At 41.1% G+C, this 23,522-nt stretch overlaps 1 protein-coding gene across 1 annotated transcript in view; it reads right to left on the reverse strand.

The window, feature by feature from the left end:
- Nucleotides 1–23,382, reverse strand: part of LOC122815196 — a 249,413-nt gene extending 226,031 nt beyond the window's left edge. The window contains exons 1-2 of the mRNA XM_044087489.1: nucleotides 23,259–23,382; nucleotides 10,032–10,298 (exon numbers count right to left, since the gene is read on the reverse strand). The gene's annotated coding sequence lies outside the window, so the exon portion shown is untranslated. The remainder of the gene's footprint in view (nucleotides 1–10,031; nucleotides 10,299–23,258) is intronic.
- Between the last annotated feature and the right edge of the window lie 140 nt (nucleotides 23,383–23,522).

Here is a 23,522-nt window from a genome sequence, read left to right on the forward strand (position 1 = left end):
TTCTCCATTATTAGTATGATGCAACCCTCTGCATGCATCATAAAGCATAGCCAGGAGCTCTGGACATGCCATACTTTTCAAGCATGTACAGTAGAACATTTGGTACTCAAATAAAAAGAAAAAAAAAAATTTGTGTCTGCTGAGAGATGGCAGGGATAAAATGAAGGCATGCCCAGCTGACCTCACCCCAACTATCCTGTTTTGCATAGCAGGTGCAACCCAGATGTGGACAGGTCCAAGCAACTCTCTATCTAAGGACCATTACAGGTTCATAGGTGTGTACTAGGCTAATGACCCTGAAGCCTTTACAAGCCTAGCCCATAGGATTACCCTGGCATTATGCCACCTGACCTTAGTTCCTAGTGTCTCTGTCGAGTCGAGCCACTGGAGTGATTTCTGGGGTGAATTTTCTATTTCCCATCCACTCATCAAGATTTCTCTTGAAGAGGGCTAGTGAGATGCTCTGCTTGACATGTATGGGAAGTCTATTCCATAGCATGGGCAATCTCTGGGTTATGAACCTGTCCCTCCAGCATGTTCTGTTGATTATGGTAATGCGGTTGAGGTCTCTGGACCGTGTGGTGTGGCGGGAGTGGGATTTCTTTAGATATAGCATTTCTAACAGAGCTGGGTCAGACATGGCTTTGTAAGTCAAGCAGAGATCGCCTCTAAGAAGGTGATATGAGACAGAGAATAGTTGGAGTTTTTTGAGTCTGTCCATATAGGACAAGAGTTTAAGGCTGGGATCCTCTTTGTGAGGTACTTTTGTGGCTTCTCCAGATGCTGCAGGTGTCTAGTGAGGTAGATGCCAAATGGGGTACTGTACTCGATAAGTGGCCTAATGAGAGAAGAGTACAGGGAGACAATGACCTCTTTCTTCCTGGATGCAAAACCCTTAGTAATGAGATGTGCCAAATAGAAGGACTTTCTGACCACAGTGGCAACGTGGTGGTCAAAAGAGAGGTTGCTGCCAACCTGTGTTCCCAGACCTCATAGCACCTTCTGTGTTCAATGAACTACCATCAATGTGGTAATTCAAGGAAACTGGGTTTTTCCCAAGGGGGATGACGACACATTTTTTGGCATTGAGCTTAAGGCCATGGTTCTGACACCAGTCATTGGTGTCATTGAGGCCTTTCTGTAGGATTTCAACATCACTTGGAGAGTTAATAATAGCTCCCAACTTGCAATCGTCTGCAAACTTTGTCAGCCAGAGTCCCTTTGTGTTGGCCTGGACTTCAGGGAAGTACATACCAAACAGGAGAGGACCCAGGACCGAACCCTATAGGACTCCACTCGTGACTGGTCGGCAGTCTGACTTGGAGTCAGCGACTTTCACACTGTGGGTTCTGTGAGCCAGTTTGCAACCCACCTAGTGATATAGGGTTTGATGCCTAGCTTAGTGAGTTTTTCTATGATTCCTGAGTGGGTAATGGTATCAAAGGCCTTGGTCAGATCAAGGTAGGCTGTATGAACCACCTTGCCTTTGTCCACAGCTCTGGTGACGGACTCAAAGAAGTCGACCAAGTTGAGCAGGCATGATCTACCCTTCACAAAACCGAACTGTGTTAGGATCCAGAGTTTGGAGATTCCCTATATCCTTGTTTATTAGGTCCATGATGATGCGTTCCATAGCTTTGTATATCAGACTCATCAGGCTAATTGGGGCGATAATTCCTGGGGTCTGTAGTCGCTCCTTCTTTGTGAAGAGGGATGACTGTAGCAGTGTGCCATTCGGTAGGGACAAAGCCTGAGGTGAGGCTGTGATTGAACAGGGCACACAGGTTTGGTGCCAGTTCACTCTGTAGTTCATGTAGAACACAGCCAGGGATATTGTCAGGTCCCATAGAAGCTGTATTCTTAGCCTTGGACAGTGCTGTTTTAACCTGTGCAACAGTAATACTGGGTGTCTGGCAATCTACTGGTATTGTGATTGGTTCTCTGGGGGGAGAGAGGGGTAAATTTAGCACTAAATCTGTTTGGCCATTATATTGGCAATATCTGTTGGCTTGGTATAGGAGGTACCATTTTGCAGTAGCTCAGAGCAAATCTGGGTATTGCCGTGGAGATTCTTTACATAACTATAGAAGGCCTTGTGGTTGTCTTTACTATCTGCTGCAATTCTGTTTTCATAGCTAGCTTTAGAGGATTTGATGAGGGATCTCAACCTTTTGTTGAGGCAGATAAGGGAGTTTTTCCAGTCTTGGGACTTTGCCTTATTCCGCATCAGTTTCCTCCTTCTGTTGTAGAATTTGTTTATGGCAGGGGACGACCAGATTGGCTTCCTTTTTTTTTTTTGAGGAGAGTGTCTTGGTTCTACTGGGTATGGTGAGATCCATGCATTTGTGTACGTGTTTGTACAGTGCATTTGTGTATGATTCAGCAGTCATGCAACTCCATTTGCATGGGTGCCGTGAAGTTAGCCACCTCTGTTTTTAGGAGCCCAAATTTAGTTTTGGAGAGGTTTTTCATGGTGGTTACCTTTGTGGGGGTGGGGTGGGAGGGATGTAGATTTCCAAGGTAATTAGTTTGTGGTCGCATCTAACCAGGGAGGAATTGACTATTGGTGTAGAACAACGGTCACCCATGTTAGTAATGACCGGGTCAAGGATGTTGCTACCTGTAGTGGAGGTAAGAACCAGCTGGTCCAGAGCATTGGAATTTATGAATTCCAGAAAGCATTGGGTAAGTGTATTGGTCCACGAGTAGTTTTCCCAGTTAATGGAGGGGTAGCTGAAGTCGCCCAGTGTGAGAGTGTTAGGTTGGACCATAATATTCTCCAGGGTGCTTAGGAACATGGAGTGCGAGTCTTGGGACATGGTTGGTGACCTATAGCAGGCTACAACCTGAAATCACTGTCTTACCCAATGTCAGCTGCACCTGAAGTATATCTCAGATGCGTTATGTTGGGCTACCAGTCTGGAGGTGTGCGCATCCTTTATAAATACGGAAACACCACCGCCTTTGGAGCTTTGGCCCAAGTTCTGGGGCCAAAAGGTGTGGAATGAGTTATAGCCTGGTAGTGCAGGGGTGCTTTCTGCTGCCTTGAACCAGGTCTCTGTTACAACACAAATGTCGATGTTCTGCACTTTAAGGAGTGCTTTGAATGAGTTCATTTTGAGATTTAGACTTCTAGCGTCGAGAAGCATGACTCTCAGATTGGATTTGTTTGTAGCTGTTACGGTGGTAATTTGGTCTTTGGAACACTGCCTAAAAAAGGCAGGAGCCTTGGCCAGTGTCCATAATCCCAGGGGTGACAGATGCAGGCCATCTCTGGGAAAGCATCGAGGTCTGTCAATCATGTCATCCCAGGCAGATACTGGATTCCCTTAGAATGACACCAGAAACTTAGCCAATTGTTGAAATCAATCATTTTCTGCTCGAACTGTAGTATCATTCTGGGTGATGGTAGGATGCTGCTCAGGGCTGGGGTCATACCCACCTGGGCTACATAATCCAAGAGATCTTCCATGTCACTTTTCATGTAGTCCAGGAAGCTATGTCTCAGGTCATTCACACCCACATGTACAATGACAGAGTCATATTTGTACCTATTGTTGAGGGACCTGAGTGCGTGCGTTATGTGGTGGATCCTGGTGCCTGACAGGCAGGTGACTGTTACTTTCTTCTTATTCAGCCTAGTGAGGGGGACATCATTGCGCCTCACTATCGAGTCACCTATGACTAGTGTGCTGGGACATCAGTGTGCCTCACTATTGAGTCACCTATGACTAGTGTGTTGGGCATGCAGTTTTGCCTTAGGGGCTTTGGTTGAGTGGCACACTGTTTAGGAGAGTTATGTGTCTCGTGATTAGTGTTGTGTTGTGGTGGTTGAGTGCGTTTCTGCTTTGGAGGTCTCTGCTATTTGGGTAGATTTTTATTGACAGCCTCCATGAAGGTTGGTGTGGGGTTTGTGTTTTTATGTGAAGGCAGTGCTGGTGTGTGTTCTGGAGGGCTATGTGTCCCATGTGGTGTGGTGTAAGTGTTGACCTTCTCCTCTTGACCAGCTATTCCGGTCTTGGCTGGAGAGTGCGTGGCTTCCAATTTGGATATACAAGTGCATCTCTCGCAAGTCTGAGTGTTGAGAGGTGAGAGGGTTGTCAGTGTACATGAGGCAGTTGCTACATTGCTTCAGGATGCCCATGTTCACCAGGTTAATAGGAGAAAGCACAGGGAACAGACCTTTAGACATGCCTGGAGGGGTGGGCATTAATAAATAAATACTGGAGCTGTTTCCTTGTAGACCATTTAGTGCTGGTAGCACTTTTGTGTGCTACAATAACTACTACAAGAAGTCTGGTAAAGTGCTAAACTAATAAGCTAGTAAAAGTGCAGGAGAGGAGAGAACTAACAGATCTAAGGGAAAAATTGAAGAGCATTATGAATAAGTAGAAAGGAATCTTCCCGATAGGACAGCCTTCCTAATGTTGCAGAGTAAACTGCTGGTTACTGTCAATTGTACTGGCATGTACAGGCATTTGTAATCAGATAGCAGACTACAAAAATTGTTGTTACTGAACTGAGCTGGAAAGTGCTGGCTTGTTCGATACCAGGGTGGAACCATTTCAAATATACTACATTAATCTTATTAAAAAGAAGAAACCTGGACTACAAGCACATTTTGGCTTTCACAAGTGTTGAACAGATTCATCATAACTCACAGGATCACTTTCAGTTGACCTGCAGTTTACCAAAAAGTATTCAGCATACTGACATTTATACATATCTAAATATTTTGTTTATCCAGGAGACAATCCACCATATTCTTCATCATACTATAGCCTCTTCGTTCACTTCAGTGTTCTGGTTGCATACTTTCTACCATTCTAATCAAACTTTCTTCTATATGGCCATCTTAATTGGGCACACTGTTAGAGATGCAACTTTACCAATCCCTGTACAGCAAAAGGACAAGTTCCACATCTCTGGAAGCATCCCTTTGGCTCTGCACTCTACCTTTCTATTGGATTTTTCTAATGGCTTTCAAATTGCATTGTATATGACTCATTCTGGTGATGATTATAACCTCCATACCATTTTTCTCTACTGTCGTCTGAGATCTTCCCTTCTAAGCATGCAAATATTCCCTGGTTTCCTCCAGCAAAATAAAGTATCTTGCATTTTATGACACAATCCAAGCTTCCCCTTACCTGTCCATCTTGCAAGTTGCTTCAAGTTTTGTTGGAGACTGACCTTTCCTCCGTCTAGCCTTACTGTCCTTAGTGACCATATCAGTTCTGAGATCCAACGCTAGTGTGTTATCCAACATCAGTATGTTAAAAAATACTGGTCCCAGCACACAGAAATGGATAGCTGGGACAGTGTTTAGTGAAGTAGAGAAGGAACAGATGTCAAGAAGATGACATGAAGGGTTCAGAATGAGCTGTTGCTAAGTGAGTTAAAAGAACCATGCAGTTTCCCCTTAAAATTTTTAGTGGTGGCAGTGATGGTAGTTTTATAGCAGAGAAGGTGGTACAAAGCTATGGACAGTCAATAACACTCATGAGAGTCATTACCAGCGCAGGGAAGGTTATGCAAAAGATTCTGCAGAACAAGCTAGGAGAGTTCTTGGATGTAATTTCTCTTGCAGGTGGTAAGATTCATATCATACACCAGAGATCTTGCAAGCCAGACATGAACAGTTCTGTAATTGGTTGCCACTGAGGTAGATAAGGAGAGACTTGTCATGAAGTATATGTAGCCTTTAGCAAGATGTCTGACAGAGTTCATGGCAGCTCATCAATAATAATATTGTTGAGTACTGTATCACTGAAAGACATATTAACAATACATTTTTTTCAAAATTAAATAAAAGTATCAAAACATTTTTAATGGATGACGCCCACTGCACCCCCCATGCCTCCATATCTTATGATTTAACTCAAGGAACGTGCAACACAGTGAGCAAACGTGGACGTAACATATTTAAAATTAGCAATGAAAGTGGTAATGGATGACTGATTCAATGATACTGCACTCAAAATAAACTGCCACTGAACCTCCTGTGATGTTAATCATAAGGATCAGTTCTGCATTAGTATTCATTATCCATGGGAAGTTGCCAGAAATGGATGTCCACCTTTCCAGCCTGACTTCAGGATCAGGAATGAACTCACACTTTGTCCAAGATACAAGTCTAATGTATGGTTAAAAGGCAAGTACCATGCCATCTTCATTTCATTTTTTTTGCTACAGGAAATTATTATTTTTAGTACATTTATCCACTGGTCCCTCACAAGCAACCTCCACAAAAAATACAAATCTTCCTTATGGGAAGTATTTTTCAAAATATGACTTTTGCTTTTCTACTGTTGCATTGCAGTTTCTGTTGTAGTTAATACTGTTTACTGCAGCATACTTTTTTCCAAGGTTCATGATGCCTCCAGAAAATATCACTAATGATTGTGGCTGCAGGAGACTAATTATGCTTAAGAACTTGCTCTGCCAAAAACATAAGATACCCCAAAAAAGGTACAGAGGCACAGTCAAACTGAAAGCCCCAAATTGTTGATCAATGAACCAGCAATCAGACAGTAAGAAGCCTTAGCAATGCCCTGCCATCCCCTCCCCCATCCCAGTGAGCTACGCCTTTGTCCTCTCCACAGACGTTGTATGTTGGATTAACGTTGTCACTACGAGACTTACTTCGTTCGGCTTATATTGCTTCCTTAATTATCAACAAATCATAATTTTAGCCAAAAAAATACTTTCATGATAAAAACTATTTTTGTTAAGCCATTATGTTATGTCATGTTTACTATTTTACAAAATAACAATTCCACTAATGAAAGAGCAAAGTCCAGTGCAGTAACTCAGAACAGAAGAAATTAGACCTTTCAGCTGTGAAATGGCTCATCCCATTAGTTACCATTAACTGTAGTCATCATATGTTCCATCAAATGAACAGCTACCAAACCAGTCAGTCAACTGTTTAGTGCATAGGTTCATAGGTTTATACTAGGCTAATGACCACCATGGTCTTTATAATTCTACTCAAGCAACCCAACCCAGTTTTGTCCCCGAGTACCCTAGATGCCTATATGGTGGGGTATGTTAGTAAGGAAGTACCTAAGAGTTAAGTGGGAGGGAGGTATGTTAGTTGGGAATTAATTTATTTATCCATCAGAGACATGGGGAACCAGACGGGGGGGGGGGGGGGGGATCTGTGATTTCCCATCCAGTGGTCAAGATTTTTTTTTGAATAGGGTCGGGGATGAACTTACATGGATGGGGAGCTTATTCCATAGTGTGAGCATCCCTGGATACACATATCAGTCTCACCAACATGTTCTAATTTATGTCACAGGCAACATTCAGATCCTTGGATCAAGTGTTTCTGGTGCTGCTTGTTTTGTGGATGTGCAAGAGATCCATTAGCTCTAGATCTGAGGTGCCTTATATGCCATGCATAGTTTACTTCTCAGTAACCTGTAGGAGACTGAGTACAGAGATAGGGCCTTACGCAATCTGTGTAGGACATAATATTCATACCCTGGATTCTCCTAGTGATGAACCTTTGAGGGCCTTCCAACTGTTGCAAATGTCTCATTAGATACATGCAAAAAGGGACATTGCACTCAATGATGGATCTGATAAGGGTTGCGTAAAGTCATACTGTAATTAAGGGACATTGCACTCAAGGATGGATCTGATAAGGGTTGCGTAAAGTCATACTGTAATTAAGGGACATTGCACTCAAGGATGGATCTGATAAGGGTTGCGTAAAGTCATACTGTAATTAAGGGACATTGCACTCAATGATGGATCTGATAAGGGTTGCGTAAAGTCATACTGTAATTTCCTTGCACCTGGATCCCATACCCTTGCTTATGAGTTGGGTGACACAGAATGATTTTCTTACTATCTAGTTATTAGTGCCGAGTTTTAATCTTTGACTTTGGAACCAGTCATTTGTTTGTGTTAGACCCTCTTGTAGGATGCTGGTGTTGTGGGGAGAATCTATGATAGCTCCCAATTTACAGTCATCTGTGAAATTGGTGAGCCAAAGACCAATGACATTAGACTTGGCTTTCCAGAAGTAATTGCCAAACAGGAGTGCACCAACATGGAGCCTGGGGTACTCTGCTGCTGACTGGTCTCCTAATAGAGGTGGTTTCACTGATCCTGACTCTTGGATCCTATCTGTGAGCTAGCCAGCAATCCAGCAAGTTATGTAGAGTTTTATATCTAGTTCCGAGAGTTTGTCAATAATACCTGAGCTGGGTATTGCATCAAACACCTTGGCTAGGTCAAGGTAGGTGATATGCACCATTTTTCTCTCATATATAGCCTTGGTGACCCTCTTGAAGAAGTCTACCAGGCTGAGTAGGCAAGACTTTCCCTTAAAGCTAAACTGGGATGGGTCCAGTGTCTGCAGGTTGCCAATGTCCTTGTTGACCATTACCATGATAATTCCTTCCATGGCTTTGCCTATCAGACTTGTCAGACTGATGGGTCTGTAGTTCTCGAGGTTCGTTGGTAGGTCTCTAGTTCCTGAGGGGTGACTGTTGCAGCCCTCCATTCACCTGGCATGTAACCTGTTTTGAGGCTGTAGTTGGAGTTCCTCAAGTGGCCCTGCTAATGTGTGTTTTAGGCTATTTAGGGGGCAACTAGGGATATTGTCGGGGCCCACTGAAGCAGTACTGCTGGCCTTAAGTGAGTGCCGTCAGTACCTGTTCCCTGTAGATAGTTGGGGGGATATGCTAGAAGGGTTTCACAGGGGGTAGTGGGGGGAAGTGGTGGTGAAGTTAGATCTATATTTATCAGCCAGTAGATTCACTATGTCACCCTGATCAGTGGAGGTTGTGCCACTTATGGGATTTATGACCAGTGTTCTGCACACTGCAGAGATTTACCTTTAAGGCTCCTGACACAGCTGAAGAAGGCCTTGTGATTGTCCCTGACCTTGTAATTGGCCTTGTTGGACTTTGTTAGACTTCTTAGGTTCTTGTTTAGTTGAATCAGAGAGCTCTTGTCTTTCTGATTTTGAGCATGACTTTTTCTTCTTTTGTTATATATCCTGTTAAGGAAAGGATTACACCAATGAGGTTTGGTTTTGGTATTACATTTGGCCTTACTAGTTACTGATGAGGAATCCTTTCCTTAACAACAGATTTCCTTACAAGTCTACACTAGTGGTGAATGCACTGTTGACATTGTTATGGCACATCAGTCAAAGCATATATAACCACTGATACTACTTTAATTGACAAAGGAAACTTTTTCACATGATATGTAATCAATACACGTTTCCAGTACATAACATATTCAGAAAAGACTATTTCACATGTTCATTTAAAACAAATGAGCCTTAACAGGCCTTGTGGTGTTAACTTCCTGGCTGCAGCTCAGGCGACCTATGTTTGATTACCTGTACAGGTGTCTGAGGGGTTGGGGGGTAAGCTTCAGCAGCTGACAACAGCTCAGTCATCCTTGGGTAAAGGCAGGCTGCAAGGGCTGTGGAACTGGTGACAGCTAGCAGTGGCTGGGCGTATTGCCTGCCTGTAGTGGCTGGCTTGGCACATCCTCTGCCTGGCAAGGAATTTCTTGTTGAGCTGGGAAATGGAAGGTATATGTAGAAACATGCACATCTCTTCCCTCACCAGGCAGCCATTGTGAGCCCAAAGAAAGCCAACAGTAGCCCACTCCAAGGGTCTGGCTAGCTGATTCTTCCTTATCACCCTTTCCTGGGGAAATGTATGGGCCATTAGGGCTTCCTGCGAAGGAATGAATGGCCCACGGGGCTCTCACCTATGCTCCTGCCCCCATGAAATGAATGGGCCAATCAGGAGCAGGTAATGGAGCCAGTGAGCAGAGTCCATCAGATATGGGTAGGTAAAACAAACGGGCATTATCATCCTACATATTCACTATCTTCTTTCTACTAATTCTAACACAAGAAAAATGATTTATGGTCTCAGCTAAGCAGTGTGACAATAATTATAATAAATTAATAATGCAAACAACTTAAATATAAACTGATCTCACAGATACAGAATATTACAAACAAGTTAAATATTAACTGTACTCACTGAGGCCTGTTTCTGTGTCCATTGGGATTTCTGGAATAAGATCTTCTTTAGGGCTGCCTCATGGTAATGGCTTAAACTCTTTGGAAATGGCCAGGGCCTTATCAGAAGTTCAGGAATGCAAAGGCCAGAATAAAGTGCTCTAAATATCTCCTAATCGAATTCTGACTGCAAACACTGTGAAGATTTATTACAAATACGTCTTCTTTTTCTTCGTTTCCTGATACTCCAACATTCATGGAACTAATACAAAAATGTACACAGCCGAGTCTAGAAAATAAAAGAATATAATATTTATTTGTTTACTTTTAATATAAACCATAAAAAGGTTCATTGCATAATCTAGGAAACAAAATAAATAAGCAAAACAACGTCACAAATTATTAGCACCACCTTCTTATTTAAAATTCCAAGCACAACATTTCACAGTATGAATTCTTCAGGGAATACACTGAAAAAAAAACATCAAACTTGTAGCATGTATATGCAGCTTATACTAATTAACAAGTGTGCTTTCCAGAATGATTACACATTTAAATAAATACTGCATGCCGACTCATTTATTTTAGGTTCTTTTCATTTACTCAGTCACCTAACATCCTGCTGTTTTTTTTGCTTCTTAGGTTCATAGGTGTGTACTAGGCTAATGGCCCTGGGGCCTTTACAAGCCTAGTCCACAGGACTACCCTGGCATCGTGCCACCCGGCCTTAGGTCCCAGTGCCTCTGTCAAGGAGAGCCACTGGAGTGATCCCCGGGGTGAATTTTCTATTTCCCATCCACTCATCAAGATTTCTCTTGAAGAAGGCCAGTGAGGTGTTCTGTTTGACATGTATGAGAAGTCTGTTCCATATGAACCTGTCCCGCCAGCACTTTCTGTTAATTATGGTAATGAGGCTGAGGTCTCTGGAGTGTGTGGTGTGGAGGGATTGGGATTTCTTTAGATGTAGCATTTCTAACAGAGCTAGGTCAGACATGACTTTGTAAGTCAAGCAGAGATCGCGTCTAAGTAGGCGATATGAGACAGAGAATAGTTGGAGATTTTTGTCTGTCCATATAGGGCAAGTGTTTAAGGCCTAGGATCCTCTTTGTGAGGTACTTTTGCGGCCTCTCCCATTTTTGCAGGTGTCTAGTGAGGTACATGCCTAATGGGACATTGTACTCGATGATTGACTTAATGAGGGAAGAGTAGAGGGGAGACAATGACCTCTTTCTTCCTGGATGCAAAACCCTTAGTAATGAGATGTGTCACAAAGAAGAAGAACTTTCTGACCACAGTGCCATTGTGGTGGTCAAAAGAGAGGTTGCTGTCAACCTGTGTTCCCAGATCTCTTATACGCCTTCTGTGTTCAGTGGGCTACCATCGATGTGGTAATTCATGGGAACTAGGTTTTTCCCAAAGTGGATGACAACACTTTTTTGGCATTGAGCTTAAGGCCATGGTTCTGACACCAGTCGTAGGATGTCAACATCACTTGGGGAGTTAATAATGGCTCCCAACTTGCAATCGTTTGCAAGCTTTGTCAGCCACAGTCCCTTCGTATTGGCTGGACTTCTGAGAAGTAGATACCAAACAGGAGAGGGCCCAGGATCGATCCCTGTGGGACTCCACTTGTGACTGGTCTGCAGTCTGACTTGGAGTCAGCTACTTTCACACTGTGGGTTCTATCTGTGAGCCAGTTTGCAACCCACCTAGTGATACAGGGGTTGATTACTACCTTAGTGAGGTTTTCTATTTCTTTTCATTAAATACAATTCTTCATAGAATTTCTCTTTCAGTCCATCTCCAACTCTGCATTCAAATCTTCCTAATGTTGAGTTTTCTCTCCAGAAAACTACTGTAAATAATTTTATGCATCACTTTCAAAACAAGTAATGTAAAACAAAAAAGGGGATTTGGTCTGTAATTGTGAAAACAAACAAGGATGTCAAGTTTAACATTTTGAAACACCGGCTTGTTGAGAAGTCAGTAAGTTGACACACTGCATCTCAACTTACTACTGTCTTACAAGGCAACAAACTTACTAGAAAAAGCATGACCCTTTGTACCTCTTTGTGGAATATACTAACTACAAGATAGTACTAACAAGGTGAAAGTTCAGTCCCCATACAGAGAACTCCAATATTTACACAAGGAACTGTTCTTCCCATTTCTGTGTTCACCCTAATGGGACATATCAAGTTCAACCAGTCAATGAGCAGGGCACTCAGTTAGAGAAACTTGACTAAGAATTTCTTTAAGAGTTGTCCCATGATAACATGGACTGCTACTAAAATGGATATGGTAATGTACTAAAACTTAATATAGTGTATTCAAAGTATTTTGAAAGGTAAGCAAGTGCCCAAAAACTTTTCCTTTAACCAACAATGAAGCATCCTCAAAATATATACTGTGTGGTATATACCATGAAAGCCATCGGACATATAGTACAATAATGCTACATAAATTTAACATTTTGTAAAAGATATGCAAAAAGTCTGTCTCTTCAACATCGTGTGTACATTGCGTGCTCTGCTTAGTTTGGTCCCAGTTTCTCATTTTAAGGAACCTTTATCTAAATGATTAATGATATTATGATCTAACCTATATTTTAAACTCAAGACATGTTTATGGGTATGAGAGTTGTCATTTTACCCCAATGATGGCGTACCGATGTGTCACAATCTGTCATAAAGGAACAAGTGACTCGATTTAAAGATCACAAGAACTCAGAAGGCATCAGTACCCCAAGCTAAAAATGAAATAGAAACAATGACTATGAAAAGATAAGACAAGCTTGTAGGCCCATTCTAGGCCAAATGAAACCAGAGAATCCAAAGTTTAACCAGAGATGTACAGATAACCAGACATGCGTCAATAAAAGGAAGCACTAGGTAAATAACTGGAGAAGGGAGAATGCAGAAAGCCTTGTTTCAAGGAGAAAAATTACCTCACTTGTCCTATACACATGAGGGATGACAACATCTGCAGACAGAAGAGGAACTCACGCTTCACAACTTAACACAAATGACCGCTGGGAATCCACAGATCCAGATGACTCTACAGAACAGATTACTGATGGAAGACTGCATGCTGAAGAAACATTTGCCATTTATACTAATATGATATGGCACCTTTGCTGGAAAGGATGTATTTTTTCACAATTAGACAAAAGAGGTGTACACAACAGGTAGTTATTTTTTTCAGGGAAAAAGCAAAAAAGCAGGTAGGCTTTGTGTGAAGGCAACTGACCATCAAGATGACTTCTGAAGAGCAATGACAGAGAGAGAGAGAGAGAGAGAGAGAGAGAGACAGAGACAGAGAGAGAGAGAGAGAGAGAAACAGAGAGAACAAGAGAAAGAGAGAGAGCGTGTGGGGAGATGCATTGTGTGGCATTGTGTATGTCTGACAGCAACAAGCCAAAATACATCGCCGTGCACATTGTTTTCCCATTTGTTCACAATTAGACTTCTGAAGTGAACACAGACCATAAAATCAAAGCAATTTGTTAGCACAGAGGCAGTCTGAACATGGAAGTGACTTAGCCCTGCCATCATTTGATCACAGTTAACCAGTCATGGCTGGAGTTAGTCAAACCGAGAAACCTGCAGTGGTGACATCCTGATCATTAATGACTGTATGTGTATGTTGAGGGGAGGGGGGGGGGGCTGCAATTTCTTGTAGACTTTTTATTTTTTTATTTTATTGTATTCTGTACCTTTGTTAGCAAGCAAGCACACTGGATGGCTGCATAATTTTTCAGGGGCTACCTGAAGGAATCAAACACTACTCTTTGGGTACAAGAAAATTTGTGTTAACAGCTCAGAGCTTTAATCCCCTGCATTAACAGCCAGAAAAAAAAAAACATTCATTCATTCAGTCTTTCTTTACCTACCCACTTTACCCTAATCAGTGAATGAAGGATCGAATGAATGAATGAATGAATGAATGAATGAGAGATAATCACTACAGATCAGTAGCTTAGAGCAACCAGTCTCAGTGCTTACCCAGGATGGTAACAGGAACAGATGCTCCTGATCTTTCAGGATATATACTTTTCATCATATAGATAGTTTTATGAATACCAATAGGATACCAGATATATTTTTGAGCAGTTTTAAAAGTGCAGGTTACCCACAGAAATGATCTCTTTATTTTTTCAACTTCTAATTTGTTTATGCAATTGTGGCTTGGGTTGTAGATGGGTACATGTAGATTATTCCCAAAATTTGAACTCTTAGATGTCTAAATCATGTTCAAATCATCCTAAACAAGATTAATTACCACTTCTTAGCAAAAGAACGCCATATATGACTCCTACTTACCAGAATAGCTATTTTAAGATTTTAGCTGAAATTCCAATTAATCCCAACTCCTTTGTATTAGAGGACTTCAAGAAGCTGTTAGTAAAGTGATTAAGCTACACTGCATGCCAGAGGCATCCTTGATATTTAAATGTCAACTGCCTTGTACAATTAGCCATCTTACTAGGGGCTCAAATATGCTTGATGTCCTCACAAATATGCGCCAGCTTGCACACCTCTGTAAATGTCATCATTCCTTGTTAAATCAGCCAACAAATCAATGATTTTTTTACTTTAAATATAGTGGTACTTCCCCTACAAATATTTCTGAACCTAGGTACTTCTCAAAAGTATACCTTCTTAAAAAAAGTATACCTTTATTAGTTTCTTTTTTCCCCTGCCTTCCTCCCTGCGGAAGTCATCAGTCTCTCTCTCTCTCTCTCTCTCACTACTTACTGGCCTTACAGACCTACCAAAGCCTGCTACAGGTTCAACCTGACCCATGTTTGGGGCCAGTGATGATCCTGAGGACCCTGATGAAACATTGTACTGCTGGTGGGGAGTACACCCTAACCTTCGCCATTCCACCCTCAGCCTTATAAGCTAGGCAATGGCACATGTCTGGGGCAAGTGAGGATCCTGAGGACTCTGATAGGGCATACTCTCCACCAGCAGTACGATGCTTCAACCCTTGCCATTCCACCATCAGCCTTACAAGCTAGGCAATGGCCCATGTCTGGGGCCAGTGAGGATCCTGAGGACTCTGATGAAGCATCGTACTGCTGGTGGGGAGTATGCCCTAACCCTCGCCATTCCACCATCAGCCTTACAAGCCAGGCAATGGCCCATGTCTGCAGCCAGTGAGGATCCTGAGGACCCTGATGAAGCATCGTACTGCTGTTGGGGAGTACGCCCTAACCCTCTCCATTCCACAGCAGTCTTACAAGCTATGCAATGGCTGCCTCTGGGAGGCACATGCTTGCTTCCACACTTGTAAAACCTCTCAAGCACACAGTGCACACTTACAGCATGGAGCTCACTCAGCTCTTACTGCAGCTTTTGCAGGGTGCTGGGGCCATTCAGAACAAGCAAGATGGAATGAACTACTCATGCCTGTCGGAATGAACTACTCATGCCTGCCTTCTTTCAATGGATCTTTCCAGTGTCTACGCTGCTAGATGAACATGGGTCATCTATAGCATAGTCATGGCTTCATCCCTCTGCATTGTGGTACCAGGCTTCTTTCTTCTGTTTCTAGATTGATCTAGACATATTCTACTGTAATCCTCCTATAACCAACCCATGGAAGTTGCTGCATGTTCTGCTGATTATATTTCCATTTAAAAGAAATACAAATAAGGAAGTCCCTTCTGTGTTAAATACAAATTCTTCTTCTTCGGTTCACCACAGTGGATCACCTGTCCGCTCAAGATTGGCAGTAAAGTTTTACGGTGTCGAGTTGCCAGCCCAGTGCCCAACCTTCCATGGAAGGCACACACACACACACACACACACACACACACACACACACACACACACACACACACACACACACACACACACACACTCATGCCTAGGGCCAATTTCAAGTGTCCAATCCACCCACAGCATGTCTTTGGGATGTGGGAGGAAACCGGAGCACCCAGAGAAAACTGCAACCACAGGGAGGACATACAGACTCTGCAGAGAAGGCACCCCAGCCAAGGATTGAACCGGAGAACCTCTTGCTGTGAGGCGACAATGCTAACCGCTGCACCACCATGGCCACCCTAAGTTTAAAAACAATATCTCACAGGAAATACCTATACAAATAAACTATATAAAAAGAACAAAAAATGCTTAATGCTTATAAAAGGTCTCATTCTGCATACCTTTAGAGCACACATAAGCAAACTACCAAAGACTTAAATGGTATGAAAGATGAATATGAACTTGAAATAAACATTGAAACCAAAAATAATTACAATTTTTTAACTGTATAATGAAGTTAAGAAATAATATCCAGCAAAAATGTTCATCCGTGATAATACTGCCCGCTCTGGCAAAAATAAATAGCTAAGATGCTAGTTGACAATTGGTAACCATTTGAAATGTCAGGACCCACTTCAGCGAGTCATGAAGTATGGAGACTGACTGGCCAAAAAAATGGACTTGCATAAACTGAGATCTCCACTGCTCAGAATTTTCTCTTTTCTCCAAGGTAATAGCACTCGCGGAGTTGGTATATATAAGTTCAGAGGTTTGGTTTAAAGGAGAAGAACGATGTTGGATATTCACTTTTCTGCTACTTTTTTGGTCTTTTGGGTTTTTTTTTCAGTTATCTGGCACTCAACATTACAAGTACTGACATTTCAGAAGAGAGCCTATAAATCTAATACACATTTTACTCCACCCACAGTTATACCTATTCTACAGATTTCATAGTCCTAGCCACCCCTTATAATTACTAAGGAACAAGCCGTCCCAGTCCTCACAAAACTTAGGAGCAACTCATCCAATGGCTCTGATAACATGCCACCTTGTCTGATTATAGTACCAAATCTAGCCTTGATGAATCTGTACTCAACCTCTTTAATCCAAGACTCTACACTGGTAACATTTCTGAAGCCTGGAAAACCGCCATCGGAATGCCGTTACACTAAGGAGGCCAAAGCACAAATTACGGTAGCTATAGACCCATTAGTCCCATTAATTACTTATTTATTTACTTGTTTGTTTTGTTTACTGGGAAAGTCCAGCTTGGTGCAAGCCCCTTTTTCAGTGCAGCTTTCAGCAGAAAAGTTGCATAAACTAAAAGTTGAAGAGCAATACCTTCTACGATCATTTGCCTCATATGTAAAGCTATGGAACATGTCATCTCAGACATTATTAATCTGGACATTAAAATCTAGTAACCCTAAACCTTCATCAATGTGAGCTTGCCAAATGCAAGGCTTGCCTTATTAACTTCATTAATTTCTTCAAAAATGTCATCACAGCATTGGGTATTGGTTATGCAGTACATCTGGACCTAGCAAAGGCCTTTGACATTTTTCCCCATACAGGCAATACTGATAATCTTCAAAATATGAACATAAATGTGCATGTTGTGTGGTCGATAACTACATCATCACAAAGCAAAAAAGTTACTAGTGGTCATCTGCTTCTCAGACCTTCAAACCAATGCTCCTGGCCTATGGCTGGTGTTCTTATTCTTTCGTCCATTAACTTACAGTTGCTCCACCACAGGCCAGACTATTGATCTCACACTAATTATGAAAAACATGTAGTATAATTTAAGTAAGCAAAACATTTTCACTTCATATCATATAGGCAAAAAAATCTCTCATATCAGACACCGTTGTAAGGAATCTAGACAATTTTGCTGTTACTGTCTTTTCACCATCATGTCTTTGCTGAAGCTTGAAAATCATTGTAGATGGTTCAACTAGTTTTCTAAAATATTTCAACTAGCTCCAGTACAGTCTTAACTCCCATTTACTCATCTCTTATCAGACTCATTATTAAATATAATGCCCTTTTGGCATTTATTTCTTTAAATGTATTATTCAGCTTGAGAGACCTCAGGGATTCGTAACTAAAAAGATCAATGGCTACAAGACCCTCAGTTATCTGGACAGACTGGCAGCCCTGTCCCTGTACTCTGTATCTTATAGACTCCTCTGTGGTGAACTGCATCTAGCTCTTTGAGCCGTAAAGATCAGACCCTCTTTGATCTCCTATTCCTTAACAGAAGAAAAGGTTCCACAAATACTCAGTTAAAGGAGCTAAACCATCATCAACAGATAAATAACACAAATTATCATGACAGACTCGTATTCCAAGGCACACCCAACTTTTGGAACAAACTGCCACTGCATGTCAAGCAGAGTATCACTGTTCCCACATTCAAAGTAAACCTAGGTAATTGGAGAGGTACCCTCAAATTCTATCCTGGTCTATCTTGTGTTACCCTGCTTAAGGTCAGGGGAAAACTTCTGAATATGGTTTATGTCTAAGCCTGCAGACTGACTGTCTAGTACTTATCCCTGAGCCTACTAGATCTTGAGGGGGTGACCTCTTTTTAGCCTTCCAAGCCATGAACAACATCAGAGTCTTTGAACTCGTAAATTGAACCAGTAGTAATGGAGACACCCATTTTAGAGACCTAAACCTATACCACCACATTACCAGTATATGCTAGTACTTAACCTAATATATCCCAAATATCTCTAATACGATCCCTTTACATATCAAGCATAGTACTTACCCTCACAACCTCTAAAACCAGTCTGAATGACAAGATGTTGAATGCAAATTTTTAGCCGAGATATGTTGAGGATAAGCTTCTTAATGGGCAGCACTATTATTAATCTGCTATCAATAGTGGATGGTATATCTTAGCTTCTTAATGGTCTCCTTAAGGTTAGTAAAAAGTTTTTTACCTAGGAACCTATAAAACTGATGGGAAGGAGGGTGTGGCATGGATGTTAAACAAGCTTTAGACTGACATCAGGAAACATTATTTTACAAAGAAGGTTATAGATAATGGAGTGTGCTATTGTGAGTAAACTCTGGGTATACCCAGAGGTTTAGTCGGTCTTGGAGAGATGGTAAAGGGGAGGCAAATATAAGGGTATCATCATAAGACTACAATTCCTGGGGTTGACTTGATGAACCAAAGGCCTTCAGACAACAACCTCATTCACTACAAAGGGAAAAGCTACATTTTGGTGAACAATGCAAATGACCTGAGTTACTCCTACATGGATGCATTTATGTCATTTTCCACAAATTGCCTTCTCTTCATTTCCATTTCTGGATACCCTAAATTATTGTAAATACTATGTTTATAAGAAAAGCATACTGGTGGATATATAAAACTGATCTGGTTCGATCAGGTCACTAGGGATAATGTCTCACATCCCTACTTAGATTGTTACAAACAGTTCTTTACCAAGACCCCAAACAAGAGTCCTGCCTCTGACAAACTTTCCCTGCTTTGGTTGTTTGGTAGGTCATGAGAAGTCCAATATCACCAAAGTGGGTATCTTGGCAGATGCCATCTGTTACCACAGCACTCTTCTAGGTAAGAAGTAGCAACTTAGGCTACAATTTGTCAGAGGTACCTGTGACTTCCCAAGGTTTTTTTTACTAAACACCCATTAAAAAGTAGAGAGTGCACAAATGAGAAAATCTAGTATTCCATGTCTTAAATATTTTCTCTTGAAAATAAGTTCAAGATCAAGGGTAGAAACAGTAAGTGGCTTCCATTTTTCAAAGAAATTTACCAAATAACAAAGACAAGGTCTGGCCAAAGCCTATCTCACAACTGCTGCTCCTGAATTCTTAGAAATACTTGTAACTTGGAAGGAATGACAAAACATAATGACAATTTAAAACTTCCTGCCTTCACAGCATGGCCATTTTTGTAACTCAGAACCATAAATTCTTCGAGTATGGGGTAATCTGACCTAATAAATGTCAGCAGGTCCTTATAGCAGATCTCAAATGGGGCAAATCTGAAGGCACAGCAACACTTTTTTATCTCTGCTGGAAATCCTGATTCATTTATTCAAAACTGTTGCCTCAAAAACTTCTCTCGCCCAGATTTTGAATTCTCACCAGAAGGGATTTTTAAAGTTACAAGCTGCCAAACTGATTTGGTTTCTAGGGAGAACACATTACCACGTAATGCCTTACGCTAACTACAGCATTTGGTATAACATGCATAGTACTGTTAAATGTCTCTAAAGTGAGGGGAAAAATACGTAAGAGTTGGAAGATGATGACCCTACTATCTGTAAATAAAAGAGAGAACATTACTATCTTAACCTTCTGATATTTCTGCTTCCTCACAAGGGCAATACAGGGAACTGAACAAAAAAGCTATTCAGTTACCCTAAGTAATACAAATTCATTACTGATATGCCTGCCAGGTTCAGAAAAGGCTACAGAATACACATACCATATTAATATGCTGTCAGACTGCACCCTAGAGGACATCATTAATATCCTTGTGACAATCTTATTGTATTACAATCTACCAAAGGCACAAATACAGTTAACCACAAGCTGCCCCTCAAAACTTCACTTAAACTGATTGTTTGGTTATTTGTACTATTTCAAAGACAAACCGACTACCAGTAGTATAAGATTATATGTGGAAATCAGCTGTCCTGGTGAGAAGAACTATATAGAGGCAGTCCCAAAATCAGTTCTAAGCCTACTGTCAGTGAGTGTATTTGTTAACTGTATGTATTGAAATCTTTTATGATGCTGTCCTAATCCAATAACATCTACCTGCATTGAACGAACCTGGCCAGTAGTGCAGTAGAGAAAGCTAAAGACAAACAACGAAGAGATTGCATCTCACCTGAGCTTTGGATAATCAACAACAAAACAGTTGTCATTCATTTATTCATCCTCTGATAGTCTGCTTAATCCATGTCAGGGTCAGAGCAGAGCTGGGAACCACCCCAGCACTCAGTAGGGTCAAGGTAGGGAATGTAATCTTCTACAGGGCACCAGCATATCACAGATATGCTTACACATACACTCAGTCACATATGGCACACGCACCTCTGGGAAACTGGGTGTATTACCAAGTCAAGTTACTGACAGCAAGTCTTTACAATGTGGGTGGAAGCCAGAGCATCCAGTGAAAACTCATCAGGATACAGGGAGGGTATGACAACTCCATAGAAAAGGGCATCCTGTCTGAAAACCAAATAGGAGAACCAAATATGGGCGCTAACACCATCATACCGCTTTGCTGTCTTCTACTAGTTCTCATAGCTAGGAAGACTAAACTTATTATGGACAGGAATAATAAGTCTCTGAAGGCAAATCCCAGCTATATGCTATTAAGACTACTGATGGTCCATAATGCAGACCATTAACAAGTTTACAACTTATTAGTGTCTTTTTGACTACAAGCATAAAATCTGTGTGATAAACATGTGTAAAAGCTGTAGTCTTCTGTGCAAGTCCCTTATACCAGAAGCTAAAATCAAGGCTGGATTGTGTTAAATTGCTTTACTAGCATACTGACTGAGCTGAAATTCTCATGACATAAAATGACCAGTTAGCATGCAGGAATGACAATGGCCAGGATACACATTTTTCTCTGGCACTGACGCCCATTGTACACTGCATGATGCAGGTATGCTGTCCATGTCTAAGGTGCACACTGCTTTGCTGTGTATCCTAGCATTAATGCTGAACTGCTCTCAGAAGGGCCTTATTTTCTGCAGGTACATAAACAAAGTGCTGTGCTGCTATGTGCACTGAGCATAACATTCAACTCTCCCTCAGCACCTGGGAATGATAACCCAATAGGGCAAACCCTGCCAATACCTGAGAGTGCTCCAAGTACCTGCAACACAAGTACACTGTAGGGTAGTAGTGCTGTTACACTGATGTGTATCCTAATACTGCAGAACCCCTTGAAGTGTTGAAGGGCAATAGGAAAGTAAAGCATGCAGTTCTGCAATGCTCTTTAGCCTGCTGTACTCTACAGCTCACAAGTGTTGCTCATGTGTACAAATGCACACTGCCAGTGTGTGACATTCATTCCAATGTGGTCTGACCGAACATTACCAACAGACATACAATTCACTTTCTGCAACTCAGCGTCCAAGGAAAACTGAATCCTAAATCCATCACTTTATTGTTTTATGCCTGTATCATTGTGTTATTTCTCATTTAGAGCTTCTCTTCCTGGGTCACCAAAACTATAAATAATATAATAATGTGTTTACTAATTTGTTAATAAGGCAGGTTGGTTGGTTAATCCGTAGCAGCAGAGAAGAAAGGGTTGGGGCTAGTCTCTGCTAACGAGCTGTATCCTCTAGTCATGGGTTTGATTCCTCTAGTTTCCACTTGCATACTACTTGATTTTAACAAAGTCACATTGTCAGACAGTGTTTCCTGAGGCCTTTATGTCTAGCAGAGTTACCTAGTTAACAAATGACTAAACTAGAAAATAACAAATCTGTAAGGACTCACTTGAGCTACAAACAAACTGTGGGTGCATGCACAACACACTCACACACACACGTATATATAAATATATATCAAGACAGCAGCAGAACACTGAGAAAAAATAATTCTTGAACTTGAGAAACTTGAGTTTATGTTCTGAATTTATTTGCTTATTTGGTCAAAGCTGCTTGTCTGCAGAAAAAATTACACATAGTCCAAAACAGGTCTCAACCTCTTGACACAAAAAATCTGGATAAAGCCAAAAATAATGGTGGGACAAAGCCCCAAAAATAGGGCCACAAAAATCCAGAAAACCACAAATTTTATAAGGAAAATACCCAAAATGTAATTCTAGCAGTTTTAAACTAAGAAAGAAAGTTCTTTATTAGCGAGGTTCCTCAGTGTCAGACAATGGGTGGTAATAAACAAATACACATCTGTTACTTTTATAAAATACATAAATCAAAAGCAACTGTTGCTAAACATGACTACCTTGGCCTAAATTTAAAACAGACCATAACAGTGAAGAAACATTCTTCTAAACTTGACTTTAATGACCACTGAGTTATAACTATCTAGGCTAGTGCTTCCTATGTTTCTGTAGACAGGCTGACTTCCTCAGTATAGTAACCTCCCAAACCTTTTAAATGGAATATACAGCTCTGTTTAGTTATAAACTCTTTAACACCATTCCTTTACTTCTCTTGTTACTTTTTGAAAAAAATATCCTGCGCATTTTGGTTCCCTTATTAATATTCTGTTTAGACTCTCATTTACATTATACAATGAAAGCATTTAAAATACAGGGAAAAATGCATAATGCAGTTACGTAAATAGTCATTACATCTGAGTAGCAAAGCGGAAGCTTGTTTACATACAATGCTCACCATAATCAGTTCTTGCAGTACCAAATGTACAAGCTGCAAAAATATTTATATCTGGCAAAAATTAATAAACAAGAAAAATATCCTTAAAAATCTTACTATTTGCAAGATTTTGTCCAATGCTGGCATGTCTTTATTTTGTTTCCTTGTTTGATTAGGTTACTTCTTCTTGCTATTAGCTTGTTCCCTTTCGGTTTCTATTCTGCTCCTGAAAGTCAGCATGGTCACATGCGTTATTCTAAGCAGGGGCGGGGGTGGGACTGTACACATCACTATTCATTTGAGGTAACATGAAATTCAGTACAAAGTACTTTACTGACTGATTACTTCTACTGCTCTCCAAGCATTAATAGATTTATTAAG

The sequence above is a fragment of the Protopterus annectens genome, chromosome 11.part0 (genome assembly GCF_019279795.1).
Source record: "Protopterus annectens isolate FY-2018-M chromosome 11.part0, PAN1.0, whole genome shotgun sequence".
In the NCBI taxonomy this organism is placed as follows: Eukaryota; Metazoa; Chordata; order Ceratodontiformes; family Protopteridae; genus Protopterus; species Protopterus annectens.